At 32.0% G+C, this 15008-nt stretch overlaps 1 pseudogene; it reads left to right on the top strand.

The window, feature by feature from the left end:
- LOC111288757 (laccase-1-like) overlaps positions 1 to 13923 on the top strand; it is a 30285-nt pseudogene extending 16362 nt beyond the window's left edge.
- Positions 13924 to 15008: the final 1085 nt, after the last annotated feature.

Raw genomic sequence — 15008 nt, 5'->3', positions numbered from 1 at the left:
AGCCAAGAAAATGGAGCAAGACAATGTGAACCATTTTGAAAGGTTAGAAATGCCCAGAAAATAATTTAAAAAAAGCTAAGCAAGATTATGAAAGCTTTGGAAAAAAGAAATAGAGGAAATCAGTGGAAGAAGATACATTATTAGAAGGTACTAAATCAACATATCTTTCAAGTTTTGATCCATATCAGACCTAAATCGCCCCAAGCTTTTGACCACAACAGGTTACATTTCCAAATTAGAACTACCCGTGAATGACTTATGCACTTAGTCATAAGAACGTCTAGAGTTATAATAATCTTGTTTTTATTGAAAAGACAACTAAGCCCATTCAACTCCCTACTTCAGATGAGACCAAAAAAAAAATTATAGCCAGCTGTGCCATAGAAAAATTCTAAGACTGATCAAGCCATGAACAGGATAGAAGAAAGATTACAGGCCATAAAAGAATTGATTTCTATGGATCTATAGATGCAATGTGGCTTTATTTAGTACCAAAAGTGGTGATGCCACCCAAATTCAAAGTATCAAAGTTTGAAAAGTATGATGGTATTAAGTACCCTATCACATATATCACAATGTACTGTTGTAAGATGATAACATATACTAGTAATGAGAAATTGTTCATACACGTCTTTCAAGATAACTTAACTAGGTCTGCAACAAGGTGGTATGTTCAGTTGGATGGGACTGTATAAAGTCATGAAAAGATCTAACCTAGTCATTTATTAATCAATAGTACCATATCATTGATACAGCCTCTGATTGCTTTTTCTTATAAAGAATAGAAAAAAAAGCATCTGAATCCTAAAAGCATCTGAATCCTTCAAGCAATATGCCTAAAGATGGCAAGATGTAGCTACTCAGGTACAATTTCTCTTGATGAAAAAAAAATTACAGTGCTATTCATAAGCACTCTAAAGTCATCATACTATGAAAAAATGATAGAAAACACGACTAAAAATTTTGTTGACATAATGATGTAGGGAAATATCATCGAAAATGCTATCAAATTTGGTAACTTAAAAGAAGAGAGTCTTTTAAAAGAATGTCTAAGAAGAAAGAGAGTGAGACTCAAGTTGTAAGTCTTAAAAGGCAATAATTTAGAAGCTACTCTCGACCAACCTATCTAATATATCATTACACTGTGAATCATATTGCCACTTTTCCTTACCAACCAATTATATGACCTTTTTATCCATCCTTACCATGATCACTTGCTCACCCAACTGACATAACAAGTAATGCTTGAGAACTACGAACAAGGAAAAAATTTATTTTTGATCCTTTACCCATAAGCTACACGGAGCTATATCAAGAGCTCTATAAAAATCACCTTATTGCCCCCATTCTTATAAAATAACTTGAGTCTCCTTATAAAAAATGGTATGATGTCATCGTTCATTGTGATTGCTATTATGGGATAACAAGCTATTCTACTAAAAATTGCATTTCTTTGAAGCAAAAAAAATAATATCTGATTAAAGAAGGGCTGATAAGTTTCAATACTAGTAAAAATTCAGCACCCAATATTAACAAAAATCTTTTACCTAATCATACAGTTAATGCCTTGGACAAAGACAAAAGGCATATGAAAAGAAGGGTAGAAGAGCTTAAAATGTCATTTAACCAGTTGTGTAACATCCTATATAAGGCCAGCTTGATACAACTAGTAGCTCTATACACCTACGTGGAAAGATGCATCCCCAATCAAAGATGTAAGCATCACAATAGAGTTCTAGGGCACTTTATTGACATTAGTAAGCAATTTTATGATAAGGTGCAAAACTAATGGACTCATACCAGATAGAGTTATATGAGGAGTTAAAAGCCTCGAAAGATATTGGGGTGGCTATGACAGATAAATGGGTGCCTAAGCCTCTCACCATCCATTGTAATGAGAACTAAAACCAATCACAAATAAATTTGTTTTCAAAGCAATAGCTTTTAAAGTCCTATGCCCATTCTCCTACCAAGATGAGAAAACTATACCATAGAGATATGATTGTGAGGTAATAATTCAAGGATAAGAAAATGTTATGTCAAAATCTGAAACTACCAAAATAATAGGTGTAGGTGGCATAACCAAAAGTGGAAAGTGTTATACTCTAGAGACTTTAAAAAAAAAAAATAAGGCTTTGAAAATGCAAGTTGAGCCGTACATGATGCCAGAGAAAAACATTCCAAAGTCTGTACCAAAAAAAAAAGGCCTATAAGTTTTTTAAGCTTGTAAAACATAGTGAATACTCTATAGTAGAGCAATTTAAACAAGATGCCAGCTATAATATCTTTGCTATCATTTCTCCTGAATTCAAAATCACATCGTAATACCTTGTTGAAGATATTAAATCAAGCTTATGTGGCACATAACGTGTTTGTAGAGTATGTGAATCACTTGGTAAAAAATTTAGTGGTACTGTATCACATCTCTTTCAGTGATGATGAGATTTCATTTGAAAGCAGAGGAAGCATCGAGGCTTTGGACATTACTGTCAAATACAAAAGCCATATAATAGCCAAAGTCCTCATAGATAATGGATCGACTATTAATGTCCTGCCCATATCTACTTTAACAAGGTTACCCTTTGACAGGTCTTATATCTAAAGCAATCATATGGTGGTTTAAGCATTTGATGGGACTAGATGGCAAGTCTTAAGAGATATTAAGTTACCTATACAGATTGGATTGTTAACCTATACATAAAGTTTTAGGTCATAAATATTTCTTTATCTTATAGTTACTTATTGAAAAGACTATGGATTCACACAGCAGATACTGTTCCTTTCTCATTATAATAAAAAATCAAATTTAATATGGAAGGCCAGTTGGTGATATGGCAAGAGAAAAAGATCTATTGATAATTCAACCCATAAATGCCTCATACGTAGAAGCTACAGAAGAGTCACTGAAATGTTTCTATCGATCCTTTGAACCTGTTAATACAGTAGGTGAGGGCTTAAATTCAGTAGGATTGTAATAAATCATATGATAAATAAGGGTTGGAGTATTAGATTTGATTTGGGCAAGAGTCTATAAGAGATAAGAGAGCTTCCCAAGATTGAAAACTACAGTGACAAATAAGGTTTGGGTTATGAAATGGAAGAAGTGCAAGACAATAAAAGAAAAAAAGAGAATAGGCTGATGGTTGTTCCCTATTTGAATGAAACTTTTATTCATAGAAGATACATGTACTAGGAGACTGAGAAGAATGCAGGAAAAAAACCAAGATGGGAGGAAACTTTGGTCAAATTGTCTATTCATATGTTAGGCAAATAAAGCCAAAATGAGAAAGCTTTGGTTTACCCATCCCACTCGACTATGAATTATGAAATTGGAGTGTCAATGAAATGCCTTTTGTTTCTGATTTTCTTTTAATGTAATCACATCTCCTAATTGCTTATGCCCAAAAGTGTTGGGATAAACTCTTATGTTTGGGCTTTTATTTTTTATTATTTTAATAAAAGTTGAAATATGCATTTTGTCCATTTCTTCTATTCCATCCATTATCCCATTAAAGCAACTCACTAATATTTCTTATTTCATTAATTTTTAGGTGCCTAAATGAATTTAAAGGTAATCATGACAATGATCCAGGGTTTAATTTTAAAAATTCAATTAATACTGATAAACTTGATACAAAAAATAACTTTGAAGAATACATTTTATCTCTAGATTTAATGAAATTAATTGAACAAGAGGATAAATCCATCGAGCCTTATTAAAAAATTATTGAAATGGTTAATTTAGGGGATGCTGAGAATAAAAAAGAAGTCAAGGTTGGTACTTCACTTCCAATGATTAATAAATAATAGTTAGAAGATCTATTATAAGAATTTATAGATATGTTTGCCTAGTCCTACCAAGATATACCTAGGCTTAGCACTAAAATAGTAGAACACAGACTACCATTGAAACCTGAATGCAAACCGATCCAATAAAAGTTAAGAAGAATAAAGCTAAAGATGTTATTAAAAATAAAAAAAGTAAATAAGTAATTGGATGCAGGCTTTATACAAGTGGCCAAATATCCTAAATGGGTGGCCAATATAGTGCCTATCCCCAAGAAGGATGAAAAAGTATAGATGTGTGTAGATTACTATGATTTGAATAGAGCTAGCTCTAAAGATAATTTTTCTTTACCTCATATTGATACTTTGGTGGACAAAATAGCCCGACATTTAGTATTTTCTTTTATGGATGGATTCTTCAGCTATAATCAGATAAACATGGCTCCGAATGATATGGAAAAGATCTCATTTATAACTATGTGGAAAACTTTTTGTTTCAAGGTCATGTCTTTCAGACCAAAAAATATTAGGGCAACTTATCAAGACTATGGTAACACTTTTTCACAACATGATGTGCAAAGCAATTGAGGTATACATGGATGACATGATTACAAAATTTCAAAAGGAAGAAGACCATGTAGTTAATCTTAGAAAATTGTTCGAGAAGTTAAGAAAATTTTAACTTAAGTTGAATCCGTCCAAATGCATGTTCAGAGCTAGGTCAGGAAAACTATTGGGATTTATAGTCAATGAAAGAGGGATAGAAGTTGATTCAAAAAAATTCAAGCTATTTAGAATTTATCCCCTTCAAGCACATAAAAAAAAGTTCGAGGCTTCTTAGGCAGATTGAATTATATTTCTTGATTCATTTCTCAACTTACTTTTAAATGTGATCCCATCTATAAGCTTCTCTGAAAGAATGATCCTGGTGAATGGAATGACAAATGCTAAAAAGCTTTTGACAAAGTCAAGAAGTACTTATCAAATCCTTCAACATTAGCACCACCCGTTTCAAGAAAGCCACCACCCGTTTCAAGAAAGCCATTGATTTTATATATAGTGGTACATGAGAAGTCAATAGGATGTCTGCTAGGGTAGAATGATGAATCTAGTAAGAAGAAAAAAGCTATTTACTACTTGAGTAAGAAGTTTACAAAATATGAGTCCAAGCATTCATTCCTTGAGAAGATGTGTTGTGCTTTAGCTTAGATAGCTAAAATAATCAGGCAGTACATGCTCTATCATATAACTTGGCTCATAACTAAACTAGATCCAATCAAATACCTCTTTAAAAAGCCATCACTATCAAGAAAAATTGCAAGATGGCAAGTGATACTCTCAGAGTACGACATAATGTATATAAGCTAAAAAACAAAAAAAAAACATCATTGTCGAATTCTTCATGGATCAAACTATTGAAGATTATGAACTTATGAAACTAGATTTTTTGGATGAAGAATTAATGGCCATTTCAGGAGTAAAAGAAGCAAAGATGAGAAAAAGACATGAATAATGTATTTCGATGAGGCTGCCAATGCCATAGGGCATGGGATTAGAGCAGTATAAATATCTCCAACAAAATATTACTACCTCATGGCAGCAAGATTAAATTTCAATTGCACCAATAATTTGGCTGAATATAAAGCTTGTGTTATGGGATTGCATGCTGCTTTAGATAAAAAATTGAAAATTTAAAGGTGTTCGGAGATTGAGCCTTGGTTATCTATCAATTAAAGGGTGAATGGGAAACAAGGGACTCAAAACTCATCCCATACCACAAATACATCTTAGAGTTGTGTAAGCAATTTGAAAGCATCTAGTTTGAACATTTACCTCATAAAAATAATCAGATAGTAGATGCTTTGGCAACTTTAGCTGCAATGGTGCAAATTGGCAACATAGTTAAAATTTAACCGATCAAATTAGATGTGAGAAATGTGCCAATGCATTATGCCAACTTGGAGAAGGAAGAAGATGGCAATCCTTGGTATCACAGCATTATACGGTATCTAAAGAATTAATAGTACCTAGATTAAGCAATAGAAAATGATAAGAGTGTCCTGAGAAGATTAGCTATGAGATTTATTTTAGGTAGAGAAGTTTTGTATAAGAGAAGTAGAGATCAAGTGTTACTGTATTGTGTAAGTACCTTTGAGGCCAAAAAGATTATTAGGGAAGTCCATGATGGTGTATATGGTACACATGCAAATACATGATGGCTAGATAGATCATGGAGATTGGATATTATTAGTTGATAATAAAAAAAAATGTATTGATTACGCTTGAAAATGTCACAAATGCCAGATTTATGCTGACAAAATTCATGCCCCACATGCTGCTCTACATGTTATGGCACTACCTTGCCCATTTTTTATATAAGGGATAGATGTCATTGGTCCTATTACCCTAAAGGCATCAAATGGGAATAGATTCATTTTTGTGATGATTAATTACTTTACCAAATGGGTCGAAATAGCTTTATTCACAATCGTAACTCGTTTAGTAGTCTATAAATTCATTAAGAGAGAAATAAAATACAAATATGGACTCCCAAAAAGGATCATCTCAGATAATACAAAAAATTTAAATAGTAAAATGATGCAAGAAGTGTGTGCTCGGTTCAAGATTAAGTACTATAATTTAGCTCCATACCAACCAAAAATGAATTTGGCAGTTGAAGCTGCAAATAAAAATATCAAAAGGATTTTGGAAAAAATGACTAAGACATATAAAGACTAGCACGAAAAACTACTTTTTACTTTGCATGCTTACTGAACCTTCATGTGTACCTCTACCGAGGTAACTCCTTCTTTCTTGGTTTATGAAATGGAAGCTGTATTACCAATAAAAGTAGAAATCCCATCTCTAAGAGCTTAAGAGAAGTGGGATTAGAATAGGTCGATTGGATACAAGAGCACTATGAATAATTAAATTTCATTAAAGAAAAAAGATTAGCAACACTATGTCACAGGTAATTATACCAAAAGAGAATGATGAGAGCTTATAACAACAAAGTCAGACCTCATCAATTTCAAGAAGAAAAGTTGGTATTGAAAAGAATTCTTCCAAGTCAACATGATGATAAGGAAAAATAGACCCTAAATTTGAAAGGACTATATATTGTAAAAAGAACTTTTTTGTAAGAGCTTTAATATTGTTAGAAATGGATAGAGATGAGCTTCTTAATCCTATTAAATTTGACATTGTGAAGAAGTGCTTCGCTTGAGCAAAAAAAAAAAAAAACTCAAGTTGAAAACTTGAAAGCGTTGCTTAAGCCAAAAAAAAAAAAGAAAAAAAAAGAGCTCAAGTTGAAAACCTGAAAAGGCGACTTAAACAAAAAAAAAAGATTAAAGTTGAAAACCTAAAAGGGCAGCTTGAATTGAATGAGAGCAACTCAGATGAGTTGAATATGGCATCACTTGAAAGGCATACCAAAGACAATGAATTTTAAAGAGCTTTAAGGTATTGAGACATCATGTTTTGGTTGAATTTTGAAAAAATCCAAGATTTGTTGTCACGATTATTTGATTGCTTATATTGGGGCATCACTATTCTAAATAGCCATTCCTATACACCTTCATCTTGTTCCTGGCCATTATCTATAATTTATTACTTATCCAAATAAATGATATTCATCTTATTTTTCACTTTCAATATATATATTTGCCCTTTCTTTTTATACCTAGCCATGAATAGAATAAATGCATAACTTGCATCTTATATTTTTAAATTGAGATAATGATTAACAATTGAACAAAGGCATAAGAAATTATATGTTACTTTGAAAAAATTGAAAGAGACAAGGACTAAGGATGAACTCCTCCAAATAAAAGAAAATCACCTGTTTCAAAAGCTTTCTTTAGGGTAAAGATAAATACTTATTCAGGGTAACAAAAGATAATTTCCTTACCAAAGGTGTACGAAAATGAGAATACAGATAAAAGTTGTGAAAGCCTTAGTATTACAATAGATGTTCCATTTACATCCTAGATAGGGTATACATTCATATCATTGCATGATCATTCATCACAGGTTCTGATCTTAACTCGGTTTGGATCATCTTTAAGATTAGCGACATAGTTCTAGTCATTCATCTCAGCTTGGTTCAGATCATTTTCTTAACTTACAGCATCATCTTGATCATTCATATACGACTTCGAATAAGTCTTGATCACTTTCAGACTCGCGACAACATCTCAGTCATTCAATCTCAGCTCGGTCTACGTCATTTTCTTGACTCACAGCATCATCTCAGTTATTCATCTATGACCTCGATTAGATCTTAGTCACTTTCAGACTCATGATATCGTCTCGAACATTCATCTACAATCTCGACTTAGTCTTGATCACTTTTAGACTTGCCGCATTGTTTTAGTCATTTGATCTCGGCTCAGTCCAGGTTATTTTTTTTACTTATAGCATCATTTTGATTATTCATCTATGACCTCAACTTGATCTTGATCGTATTTAGACTCACAGCATTATCTCAATCATTTATCTATAACCTTGACTCAGTTTTGGTCACTTTCAAATTCATGACATCATCTCAGTCATCCTATCTTAGCTCAATTTAGATTAGTTTTTTTACTCGTAACATCATCCCTATCATTTATCTATGACCTCGACTTGATCTTAATCGCTTTTAAACTCGTGCCATCATCCTAATCATTCGATTTCAGCTTAGTCTAGATTATTGTTTTGACTCACGACATCATCTTGGCCATTCATCTACGATCTTGACTTGGTCCTAGTTGCTATTAGGCTCGAGGCACCATCCTGGTCATCCGATCCCAACTCAGTCTAAATCATTTTCCTAACTCGTAGCATCGTCTCAATCATTTGTCTTCAATCTTGACTCGATCCTGGTTGTTTTCAGACTCATGACATCATCCTAGTCATTTGATCTTGGTTCAGCCTAAATCATCTTCTCGACTTACAGTTTAGTCCTAGTCAGTTTCACTCGTTGATTTGACTTGAACAGAGTGAGTGTCTAGGTTTTTGCATCATCTTTGTCTAATAGTGATGTGCAAAGAGGGGTAACTATAAATGCCTATCTGTGTTCGGGACAAATCGGGGTCAATTTTCTTTATAGTAATGTATTATATATTATAATATATTATAATAATATTATACTATAGTATTATTATTAGAATTATTATAGTTTAGTATCTAGTATAGTATATTATATTGTATATTATTCTAGTATGGTAATATTATTATTCTTATTATTATTATCATTACACTATATTTATTATACTATAGTATATCAATACTATTACTATTATTATTATTATTATTATTATTATTATTATTATTATTATTTTATTATTTTATTTTTTCCTTTCTTGTTTCAAGCAATGGCATGAATTTGGGAAACTGAAGTTTGATTAAAAGGATTCAACACGGTCAAAAGTTTTATTGCATAATCGAGGGTTACAGATTCAACCCAAAAAGTTAGTAAAGAACCTAAACCTAAACTGAGGCTTGAGCAGAATCAAACCCTAAGATTCAAGCCTAGATTGATTCTGTTTGTTTCTAAAACTTTGTCCTAAGGGGGCTTATAAATTGGACGAGAAATCATAAAACAATACACAGTGGATTTCAAAGAGAAAAGTTTGAAAAAAAATTTTGGCGAGTGAGAGTTTTTTGGAATTTTGATTGTGGATTTTTGGGTTCGATCTAAAGTTTATAGGGTTTAGTTTTAGGTTTTTGGAGTTTGGATTGAAGTTTTGGAAATGGTTTGAAGAAATCTAAAAAATCTGGGAAATTTTAGATTTTTCTAGGAAATCTGGGCTTGGGAAGAATATTTAAATTTTCCAATAAAGGTTAAATTTTTCAGTGGGATTTCGGTGACTTTTCCAAAAACCGATGGGTTTTTCAGTTTTCGATGAAACATTTCAGTGACTTTTCTAGAAATCAATGGATTTTTTTTTTCCAGTGGAATGTTTTTAGGTTGTTCTTGGGTTTTAAAAGAAGGCAGAGGATTTTAGAAACTAGAGAGAGTGGCTTAGGGAATTCTAAAGAAAACGTAGAGGATTTAGTTTTTATACCACCTTAGTACAATATCGTTTTGAAGGTCCTAGGATTTCTGCACGACCTGTTAACCTGCGTGCCAACCCGCACTCCAACCTAACTCAACCCAAATCGTAGGTTTTTTTTTTTCCATTTTCATTTTATTCGATTTTATTTTTCTTAATTATTTATTTTGTTATCTTAAATTTTTATTTCACTTTTTTTAACTTTACTTGTTGTTATTTTTATAAAAAAAAAAAAGAAAAGAAAAAAATCTTTTCTTTTGGGAAAACAAAAAAAAGTGTAATGAAAAAAAAAGGATAAAAATGTTTTCAAATAACAATTTTTTTTTAAAAAATAATAATAAATAATAATAATAAATCTTTTATAATAAATTCATGAATCTTACCAAATTATTAGAGAATTTTCATGAATTAAACTTTATGAAATACACCAAACTATCGAAAAATTTTATAAATTAGTTTCTAATTAAAAATAATTTTTTTCTTTAAACTATTGGAGAATTACTTTTCAAATTAAGTCCAACTAAACTATTGGGAGACTTAATGATTTTTTTTTCTTAATAAATAAAATTTTATAAATATTTTCAAATAAAATCTCACCAAATTATTAAGAGATCTGCCTTAAAATAAGTTCTACCAAACTATTAGGAGATTTTACTTTTTTTTTAATAAAATACTATAATAAATCCGATGATGGAGCCTCTTCAAAATGGGATGCTAGTCTCTATGAATACTCCTAAAGTGAGAGAATTATCTTAAATTGCTACAAAACTATTGAGACAATTTTAAGACTAATTTTTAATATTAAATAATTTGGTAAATTACAAATATGATAAGGTTTGGATAATCTGAAATCAAACTGGTACCATTCTTTGGATGGATGCTATGAGGGTGCTATATTTTTTCTTACGTGTAATCGTACTCCCGAACCTAAACTCTAGTTTCGTAAATCAGAATCTACTATTTGAAGATACTAAGTTAATCTTGGGACTCCTTTTTAAATAAGATAGATTCAATTAGGTGGCCAATCACACTTAAACAAAAAAGATTGGTAGTGACTCCTCTAATCTATGCCTAGTGGTAAATCCATGGACCTATATGTTATGACAATAAGCATAAATAATTTGTACAAATATATGCATATGACTTTTGGTTTTCATATTCAACATAAAATTAAAAATGTTTTAAATTACAAAATCAGTATCTTTGTACAAATATATGTAAAAGAAAAATTTATAAATAAAGTCGTAATGCCTTATCCTCTTATTTCGTAAATAAACACGTTTAGATTTAACAAAATGATTGTTGATGAGATGGTTGTTAATATAAGCACTTGTCACCCCTCCAACTTTGATTTTTATCTTAAATGGCATTTTTTTTAAGACAACAAGCAAGCCCACTCATTATTGTGTTTTACATGATGAAAAGAATTTTCAAATCAAACATCTTGAGTGCTAGTATTTACCAAGAAAATTTTTTTTTATCATACAAGATATGGTAATGAGTGGGCTTACTTGTTCCCTAAATAAGAATGCAATTGAGATAAAAATCAAAATTCAATGTGGCAGTAAATGCTAGTATTAACATCCATCTAATCAACATATTCCTAAGCTTATTGTCTTCTTTTGTTCATGCCATATTTATTGTAACATAGAATAGAAGGTCAAACACTTACCCAATTCATTCAAAAGAATTCAATAAAATATCTATTTTTTCAAATTAGCATTTCTAGAAACTTTTAAAATGGTTTTTTAGAACTTTTACATTCTAGAAGAATAAAGAAATGAGTATTTAAGCATTTGATTGAATGGTAAATACTTATATTGTTTACTAGAAAAAAATTAGATTTGAATATCATATTTTCTTAAATAAAAATATAAAAAATTAAATATATATGATTAACGTTATAAATGACTTTTAAATTATAGTAAAATATTTAATGTAATAGTTAAATTTTAAAAATTTTTAATATGGTATATAAACTATGAACTCTTAATTAATGTGGTATTCAATTCTAAAATGACTAACTTTAAATGATGACATGTGACATACAAACAACGCTTAAAATATCACATTAATTAACAAATTGATTATTCATGTATCATATTAGAGATTTTTAATAGTCATATAATATATGTAATATTTTACTATAATTTAAAGATCATTTATGATATTAACCTTTATTAATTACTTCATTTCATGTGAATGTGATAATTTTTTAACTAAATTTATAAAAGCCAAAATAAGTGGAAAAGTTGAAATAATTTTAAGTTGTATTAGCTATCACATATATGATGACTCGAATTTGATTAGCTTGCAGTTCCACGGAATACGGAATGTTTCAGATTTGAGATGTCTAAATTGTTACTACCAATAGCTAAAGAAGGCAGCACAAGAATAGAGTAGCTTATTTCTCTTTTGTTATGAATAAAATCTGTGAACAATCTGACCAACATTTCTCATAGTTTCAAAGCCACAGGCATGGAATAAGGCAATTTAGAACTGGATGGGCTGATGGACCGGCTTACGTTACCCAATGTCCGATAAGAGGAGGGCAATCTTACACCTATAAGTTCACAGTAGAAGACCAAAGAGGCACATTATTCTGGCACGCCCACCACTCCTGGCAACGAGCTTCTGTGTATGGTGCCTTCATCATCTACCCCCGCATGCCATATCCATTCTCAGCTCCAATCCAAGCTGAAATCCCTCTCATATTTGGTAAATTGAAGTTCAATTCAGTTTCTATTTCGCATATTTGTTTTGGTTTGGACATTAATTAATTGTTGATGCATACAGGTGAATGGTGGAATGCTGATGTAGATGCAGTGGAAAATGAAATGCTAATGTATGGGGGAGGGTCTAATTCTTCAGATGCTTACACCATAAATGGTTTGCCACGACCCTTTTATTCTTGCTCGCTCAAAGGTAGTTTGACAAATTTTGAGTATTGTATTTTCTTTGCAATAGAAGAAAGCAGAATTTATAATGACATGACAATTAACTGTCATGAAATTTGAATTGAAGGACTTTTGTTACTTTTGCTTTATTATGATTTGCAGATACATTCATCTAGACGGTTGAACATGGCAAGAACTTCCTGCTTCGAATCATCAATGCAGCACTTAATGGTGAACTTTTCTTTACCATCGCCAAACATACATTGACTGTTGTCGAGATTGATGCAGTTTACACAAATCCCTTCACAACAACTGCTACAATGATCGCACCTGGACAAACCACCACTGTTCTTCTAAACACGCAGGAAGTCCCTGATTCCACAGGCATCTTTGCAATGGCGGTAAGGCCTTACCTTAGTTCAGTTTTCCGCTTTGATAATTCGACTACAGCCGTCTTCTTAAAGTACAAAAGTACAAGTGGAAACTCCATGCCCCCAACTAGATTTGACAGTCTTCAACTTTACAACCTTCCTGATCTACAAGACACTGCCTTTGCCACAAGATTTACTAAGAAGCTAACAAGCTTTGCATCTTCTCAACACCCATGTAATGTCCCTAAAAAATTGACAAAAGGGTAATAACAACTATAAGCTAGAACCTTCAGGATTGTCCCGCAAATAAGAGTTGCAAAGGTGCCAATGGACGAAGATTTTATGCCTCGATGAATAACTTTTCTTTTGTTCGACCCCGATTTGCCATAATAGATTCCTATTACCATAACCTCACTGCTGGCGTTTTTACCTCGGATTTCCCACAAAAGCCACCAAAAGCTTTCGATTATACTGGTGTGGATCCACTCAGTGAAAACATGAACACCGAGTTTGGTACAAAACTTTTGTTACTAACCCAAAGCACAAATATAGAAATTGTTTTGCAGTATACAACCTTTGTCAATCCAGAAAACCATCCAATCCATGTTCATGGTCACAACTTTTTCGTTTTGGGGAGTGGATTTGGAAACTTTGATGTTGCCAAGGATCCCGGCAGATACAACCTAATTGATCCCCCAGAGCGGAACACTGTGGCAGTGCCATTATGAAAGGCATACCTCATGGGGCCTAGCCATGGCATTTATCGTTAAAAATGGTCCCCTTCCATCACAAAGTTTGCTTCCTCCCCCTGACGATCTTCCTCCATGTTGAGTGCTATAGAGCTACTTTTCCATAGATTCTCTTTAGCTTAATTATGACATTTAGACTGATGTTAGAGTTGTGGTTTTGACAATATAAATAAAACCTATATTTCTAAATATATGTGCCATATTTTTTTTAAAAGGCTAAAATATTTACTATTGAAATCCAATAAAGGAATTACACATTTACACAAGCAATTTGCAAAGCCAGAAATGACATGGAAAATTGCAGACAAGCAATTAGATCCAGTCTTTAGTAGCACCTTGCTTAGTGAAATTATCTGCCATGTGATTGAAATTAGTTTCCTTTGGCGTGAATAAATGAAACATTTCTCTGGATGGAGCTTAAAAGGATTGAAAATAGAGTTGAAAATTGTAGCAGAGTACAAAGGCCTTGATTCTGTGCTATTAGCTAGCCATGAAATGGCGACTTTTGAATCACTTTCAATAATAAGATTTAAATCAAGCATGCCTATCCCTAAAACAAAGAGAAAGATAGCTCTATGATTGGCAAATTGCTCAGCAAAATTAGAGTTAGCAATACCAATATTCTTAGAGAAAATGAGAACATCGATAACTTAATATAGAAGTTATTCACAACATGTATTCGAAGGACGAGTAGGCAATTAAAAAGAAAAAGGAGTAATTTTGAAAAAAAAAAACTTCTCCGGAAGCTTCTCCAAAAGGTTGAAGGGAGAAGCTTCTTCAAAACCTTATGGAGTGTTCTGGAAAAAAAAAAGAAAAGAAAAGAAAAGAAGAGAATGGAATAGAAAGATGGGAGATGGAGATGGAGATGAAGACTGACAATGAGTTTTGACGCCGAACCAATCTTTCGTCTTCGTCAATTTCGCAGCTTCTGACGAAGAATCTGTAAGTTGAAATTCTAATGACTTTTTAGCTCCGTTTGATAACTAGAGTTTCACTTCCTATAAGAAAATAGTTTCCATGGAAGTCAATTTCAAAAAAATCAAATATATTCTATTGTTTGGATAAAATTAAAGAAAATACTTTCCATTGTTTGAAACACTTTGTGACAAATATTTTTCACCATAACACATTCAAGCTCAATGACGGGACGAGACAAGGAGAAGATGA

Source organism: Durio zibethinus, chromosome 17 (genome assembly GCF_047325235.1).
Source record: "Durio zibethinus cultivar Kanyao isolate XHJ-2024 chromosome 17, ASM4732523v1, whole genome shotgun sequence".
Taxonomy (NCBI): domain Eukaryota; kingdom Viridiplantae; phylum Streptophyta; class Magnoliopsida; order Malvales; family Malvaceae; genus Durio; species Durio zibethinus.
Note: the sequence above shows the minus strand (reverse complement) of the source record. Positions and strands in the feature narration are given on the sequence as shown.